At 47.9% G+C, this 6762-nt stretch overlaps 1 protein-coding gene across 10 annotated transcripts in view; it reads left to right on the top strand.

Moving 5' to 3' along the window:
- Positions 1-6762, top strand: part of PLD3 (phospholipase D family member 3) — a 35912-nt gene that overhangs the window by 13829 nt on the left and 15321 nt on the right. For 4 of the 10 annotated variants that reach the window (XM_017503217.2, XM_017503213.2, XM_037729469.1 and 1 more), the window contains exon 2: positions 884-1088. The exons of the other annotated variants lie outside the window; for them this stretch is intronic. The gene's annotated coding sequence lies outside the window, so the exon portion shown is untranslated. The remainder of the gene's footprint in view (positions 1-883; positions 1089-6762) is intronic. 10 annotated transcript variants of the gene reach the window in all.

The following is a 6762-nucleotide window of genomic DNA, read 5'->3' as shown; positions in this document are numbered from 1 at the left end:
CATGCCCAGCTAATTTTTTGTATTTTTAGTAGAGACGGGGTTTCACCATGTTGACCAGGATGGTCTCGATCTCTTGACCTTGTGATCCACCCGCCTCGGCCTCCCAAAGTGTTGGGATTACAGGCTTGAGCCACCGTGCCCGGCCAGCTTAGGGTTTTTAAGTTCCAGTTCAGAAGTATTTACCATTCACGATGCTTTTTTGATCTATTTAATTGTTTTTCAGACTGTCTTCTGTCCCTTAAAACAAGGGATCTAACTGCTGAAAATGAAAAAACTGTTTGCAAAACCAGTATTCTGTACTGTTTTCTATAGACTTGGCCAGAGGCAATTGATGGTTCAGTCCAAAAAGCTCTGCACCATCTACTGAAAATCAGTGCCATTAAACATGAGATTTCTGTTTTTAAGCCCCTTGGAAGCCCCATAAACGTGTATTTTATTTTATGTTATTTTTAAAGTGAGAGACAGGGTCTCACTATGTTGCCCAGGCTAGTCTCAAACTGCTGGGCTCACGGGATCCTCCCACCTCAGTTTCCAAAGTGCTGGGATTACAGATGTGAGCTACTGCTCCTGGCCAGCCTGTGGATTTGTAAATGTCTCCTGGGGTGTGATCTGCCCATGCTTCCTGTATGTAGGCTTCAGAAGCACACTGCATTCTCAGATGGCTTGAATCAGCCTTGACTTTTTCCCCACTCTCTCAGCCCTAATCTCAGGCTGAGATGCCATTGTCTGCACCCATCCTGTGTGCTCTGGGCTTAGAACTGGTACCAGCTGGTTATCATTGTGTACAAAAGTGTCACTAGGTATAAAGAGACATCTAAAATAATCTCCTCTCGAATTTTTCCATTCTGCTTCTCCATTTCTTTTGCCTTCAATATCTGTTGAGCAATTACAATGGCCTGAGCACTACAGAGGAGGAATAAACCAGACACGGACATAGCAAGGGACACATACAAGTTGATTATGTGTGATTGACTTGTATACAAGATACGAGGGCGCACACAAATCTCACCAAGCCGCATGTTTCAAGGGCTTACTATGCTTCCTGTCTCCCATGGATGATCTCATTGATTCTTCTGAGCAAATATGAGGTTGGTATTATTAATCTCCCCCATTGTTCAGAGAATGAAAGTGTGGCTTAGAGAAGGGAACCTCGTTTCCCACTTCCACAGAGCTGAGATCTGAAGTCAGAGCTGTGGGACTCTGAGACCCACCCTTTAACCATTCGGAGATTCCCTAGTCACCACCCTCCAGTGCATATAAGATGACATCCATTTTATTTGTTGTTGTTGTTTTGAGACAGGGTCTTGCTCTGTTGCCCAGGGTGGAGTGCATGGCACAATCACGGCTCACTGTAGCCGTGACCTCCCGAACTCAAGCAATCCTTCCACCTCAGCCTCCCAAGTGGCTGGGACTACAGGCATAGGCAGGCGTCACCACGCCTAGCCAATTATCCAGAGTGGCCAGGATTACAGGCACCCACCACCACACCAGGCTAAATTTTGTATTTTTAGTAGAAATGGGGTTTCACCATGTTGGCCACGCTGGTCTTGAACTCCTGACCTTGTGATCTACCCGCCTCAGCCTCCCAAAGTGCTGGGGTTACAGGTGTGAACCACCACACCCGGCTTTTTCTTTCTTTTTCCTTTTCTTTTTTTTTTTTTTTTTTTTGAGACAGAGCTTCACTCTTGTTGCCCAGACTGGAGTGCAATGATGTAATCTTGGCTCACTGCAACCTCTGCCTCCCAGATTCAAGCAATTCTCCTGCCTCAGCCTCCCAAGTAGCTGCCACCATGCCCGGCAAATTTTTATATTTTTGGTAGAGACGAGGTTTCACCATGTTGGCCAGGCTGGTCTTGAACTCTCGACCTCAGGTGATCCGCCCGCCTTGGCCTCCCAAAGAGCTGAAATTATAGAAGTGAGCCACCACGCCTGGCTGCCTAGCCAATTTTTTAAGTTTTTGTAGCGATGGGGTCTCACCTTGTTCTAACTGGTCTCAAACTCCTGGGTTCAAGCCATCCTCCTTCCTTGGCCTCCCAAAGTGCTGGGATTATAGGCGTAAGCCACAATCCCCTGCCAATATGGCCAATACTGGTTTACAGATGAGGCCAATAGGGCTCAGAAGTAAAGCCCCATGTCCATTGTCACTCAGCAAGGACGTAGCAGAAGTGGGATCTGAACCATGAGCTCTCCAATTTAAAAGGCTGCTCTAGAGGTGGAATTAAATCTCCCACTGCCTCCCTCCCCTGGGGGTGGGGTGTTCAGGGATCTGTGGCCCTGTGGGTTTTACTTCCTCCTTTTTGTGGGCTGTGGTGTCATGCACCAAGGCGGGCAGGACCACAAATCAAGAGGACTGGGCAGTATTCTGTGGGCTGGGAGAGGGCACGCTTCCTGGCAGTGCTCTCTCCCAGATGAGACCTGATCTCCTCTCATGTCATACCAACAAGGAGGCAGAGCGTAAGTACCAACCTGGCCAGGTCGAGCTGGGAGTCCCGTGGGGGTTCTAGGGTCCTGAGAACACAGGCATTGAGACAGGCTGAGGAGGAATTCCAGTACCCAGCTGCCTGTGCCCACCTTCAGTTTCACCCTGCTCTGCTCCCACAAGGATCTAAGCAGGGAGGGGGCCTGATTTCCTTCACCTGAGGCCACAGTCCTCTGGAGGCTGGGATCTGGGGATGGGGCACCCCAGCTAGGAGTCTGAGCTCTTTATAATTTAGTTTCCATAGAAGTTCTATGTCTATTTAAAAAAAAATCAGTATAAGTAAAGACTTAAAATGAAGAGCAACCGTCTTGTGTCTGGGGGTGGGATGGGGGATGCCTTTGCACAGGGGACTGTTAGGAGCCTTGAGTCACCTTTACTGAGAGCCTCTGCATGCCGGTGGCTCTTCTATACACATTCTATGCATGTTCATTCCTTTTTTAAAATTTAACTTAATTTTTGTAGACATGAGTCTTGCTATATTGTGCAGACTGGTCTTGAACTGCTGGCCTCACGTAATCCACCCCCCACTTTAGCCTCCCAGAGTGCAGGGATTACAGGTGTTAGCCACCTGTTAACTCCTGTAATTCAGAGGAGTCAGTCAGATTTTAGACATCTGAAATGTTGTATGTTCAAAATCAAACTCCTGGTCTTTCCCAAAAACGTGCCCCTCCCTGTCTTGCCCAATCAGCTGCCTGCTCCAATCTCTGCATTTGCTGAGGCAGAAACCCTGAGTCATCCCTGACTCCTTTACGGCTCTCAAACCCACATCCAGCCTGGAAATCCCATCTGTTCCACCTTCAAAATGCATCCAGAACCTACCCTTTCTTCGACACTTGGCTGCCCACACCCTGGTCCTGTCCACCCTTGGCTCCTGCCTGCATGCTCCCAGCAGCTTCCTCCCTGGGCTTCCTGGCCCTGCCCCAGCCTGTCCCCTACCCATAGCTGGGGGATCTTGTAACACCTGTGTTTGTTTCTTCGGGCTGCTGTAACAAATTGCCACCGAGCTGGTGGCTTACAACAACAGAATGCATGGCCAGGCGCAGTGGCTCATGCCTGTAATCCCAGCACTTTGGGAGGCTGAGACGGGTGGATCACTTGAGGTCTCGCCACTGTGCACTCTAGCCTGCATGACAGAGTGAGACTCTGTCTTTAAAAAAAAAAAAAAAGACAACAAATTCATTCTCTCAGTTTTGGAGCCAGAAGTCCAAACTCAAGGCATAGCAGGGCCATGCTCCTCCAGAAGCTGGAGGGGAGATTCCATTGCTCACCTATTCCAGCTTCTGGTGGCTCCAGTTGCTGTGTTTATGGCCACATCACTCTAATCTCAGCCTCCCTGTTCACGTGGCCTTGTGCCTGTTTTATCTCTGAGAAGGACAGTTGTGATTGGATTTAGGGCCCATCCAGATAGTCCAGGATGATCTCTTCTCCAGATCCTAAATCTAATGACAATTGCAAAGATCCTTTTTCCAAATAAGGGCACATGCACACAAGTTCCAGGGATTGTGCTTGGGTGGGACATATCTTTTTTGAGGCCACCATTCAACCCACTACAAAATCCAATGCAAGCCCAGTGAAGTGGCTCATGCCTGAAATCCCCACACTGTGGGAGCCCAAGGCGGGAGGTTCACCTGAGGCCAGGAGTTCAAGACCAGCCTGGGCAGCATAGTGAGATCCCCCATCTCTTAAAAAAATTGGAAGGAGATCACATCATCCTCCCCTGCTGGAAACCCACACGTGACCCCATCCTACTCAGTCCAAGCAGCCCCAAAACATCTGGCCCTGTTACCCCTGTGACATCTCTCCCTCCCCCCCCAGCCCACTCCACTACAGATACACTGGCATCCTCACTCTTCTCTATCCACACCAGGCACATTCCTCCCTCGGGGCCTTTGTCCTGGTCATTTTTCTCACAGATGTCCATCTCACCCCTCCCTGAAGTTTTTTTTCAGGTATCCCCTTCTCAGTGAGGCCTTTTCTGACCTGCTTATTAAATATCACAAACAATTCCCCCACCTCTCTTCCTTGATCCTCTATGGCACTTACTACCTTCTAACATATCATTTATTATCTTTTTTTTTTTTTTTTGAGATGGCGTTTCCTGTTGCCCATGCTGGAGCGCAATGGCGCCAACTCACTGTAACCTCCACCTCCCGGGTTCAAGCAATTCTCCCACCTCAGCCTCCCGAGTAGCTGAGATTACAGGTGCCTGCCACCATTCCCGGCTAATTATTGTATTTTTAGTAGAGATGAGATTTTGCCATGTTGGCCAGGTGGGTCTCGAACTCCAGACCTCAGGTGATCCACCCACCTTGGCCTCCCAAAGTGCTGGGATTACACGGGTGAGACACCTCGCCCAGCTGTTTGTTTTTTTTGACAGGCTCTCACTCTGTCAGCTAGGCTAGAGTGCAGTGGCACGATCAGGGCTCACTGCAGCCTCCACCTCCCAGATTCAAGCAGTTCAGCTGCCTCAGTCTTCCAGATAGCTGGAACTACACATCCACACTACCATACCAGGCTAATTTTTTTTCATTTGTTGTAAAGATTACATCTCAGTATGTTGCCCAGGCTGATCTTGAACTCCTGGGCTCAAGCAATCCTCCCACCTCAGCCTCCCAAAGTGCTGGGATTACACACGTAAACCACAGTACTTGGCCCTCCAATATTAGGTGTTGCCCAGGCTGGGGTGCCATGCACGATCTTGGCTCACTGCAACCTCCACCTCCCAGGTTCCAGCAATTCTCCTCCCTCAGCCTCCCGAGTAGCTGGCACTACAGGTGTGTATAACCATGCCGAGCTAATTTTTTGTATTTTTAGTAGAGACGGGGTTTCACCATGTTGGCCAGGCTGGTCTCGAACTCCTGAGCTCCTGATCCACCTGCCTCAGCCTCCCAAAGTGCTAGGATTACAGGCATGAGCCACTGTGCCTGGCCTATTAGTTTACTTTTTAATTAAAAGTTAATACAGTAAGCAAAATAATAAAATTAAAACATATCAAAAGTTAAACTAATCATTACAGACCTGTAATCACTGTGCAATTTGAAAGCCAAAACATCACTGACAATTTGAACAAAGGCCATCTATTTTCTTCCCATTTTTATTTTGTTTTTTATTTTTTATTTTCTTGTAGAGACTGGGCCTTGCTATGTTGCCGAGGCTGGTCTGGAACTCCTGGGCTCAAGCAGTCCTCACGCCTCAGCCTCCCAAAGTGCTGAGATTATAGGCGTGAGCCACAGTGCCCAGCCCTTCTTCCTATTTTTGGTTTATTAGTGACCATCCCAGTTCTCCAGCCCTGACGCTGCCAGTCCTGTTAACTCAGATCTCCATGCCCCACCTCGCCTTCGGTTTTGTTTTTATTCATCTTGGCTTCCCTAATTTCACATCGCCTGCTGTTCCAACTCCATATTCTTCAATAAAAGTATTTCTCACCAGGCCTTCAAAGAAAACTGAAGGCAAGCATTTCCCGTAATCCCTCCTGCCTCCTCCACCCACAATGCTGTGGTCAGCCGCCTCTAAGACTGATGTTATCTTCTGCTTCTCCTAGTGACCTCTGGAGTTTCAAATAACCTCAGGCTGTTGCCATTTCTTGCTAGATCCTTTTTTTTTTTTTAATTTGTCAGCAACACCAGTTTGATTTTTTTTTTTTTTTTGAGACAGAGTCTCACATTCTGTCGTCCAGGCATGAGTGCAGTGGCGCAATCTCGGCTCACTGCAAATTCTACCTCCCCAGTTGAGCAATTCTCCTGCCTCAGTCTCCCAAGTAGCTGGGATTACAGGCGCCTGCCAACACGCCCAGCTAATTTTTGTATTTTTAGTAGAGACAGGGTTTCACCATGTTGGCCAGGCTGGTCTCGAACTCCTGAGCTCCTGATCCACCTGCCTCAGCCTCCCAAAGTGCTAGGATTACAGGCATGAGCCACTGTGCCTGGCCTATTAGTTTACTTTTTAATTAAAAGTTAATACAGTAAGCAAAATAATAAAATTAAAACATATCAAAAGTTAAACTAATCATTACAGACCTGTAATCACTGTGCAATTTGAAAGCCAAAACATCACTGACAATTTGAACAAAGGCCATCTATTTTCTTCCCATTTTTATTTTGTTTTTTATTTTTTATTTTCTTGTAGAGACTGGGCCTTGCTATGTTGCCGAGGCTGGTCTGGAACTCCTGGGCTCAAGCAGTCCTCACGCCTCAGCCTCCCAAAGTGCTGAGATTATAGGCGTGAGCCACAGTGCCCAGCCCTTCTTCCTATTTTTGGTTTATTAGTGACCATCCCAGTTCTCC

Source organism: Cebus imitator, unplaced genomic scaffold (genome assembly GCF_001604975.1).
Source record: "Cebus imitator isolate Cc_AM_T3 unplaced genomic scaffold, Cebus_imitator-1.0 Scaffold306, whole genome shotgun sequence".
NCBI classification, from domain to species: Eukaryota; Metazoa; Chordata; class Mammalia; order Primates; family Cebidae; genus Cebus; species Cebus imitator.
The sequence above is the reverse complement of the archived record's forward strand: the minus strand, read 5'-3'. Positions and strand labels throughout refer to the sequence as shown.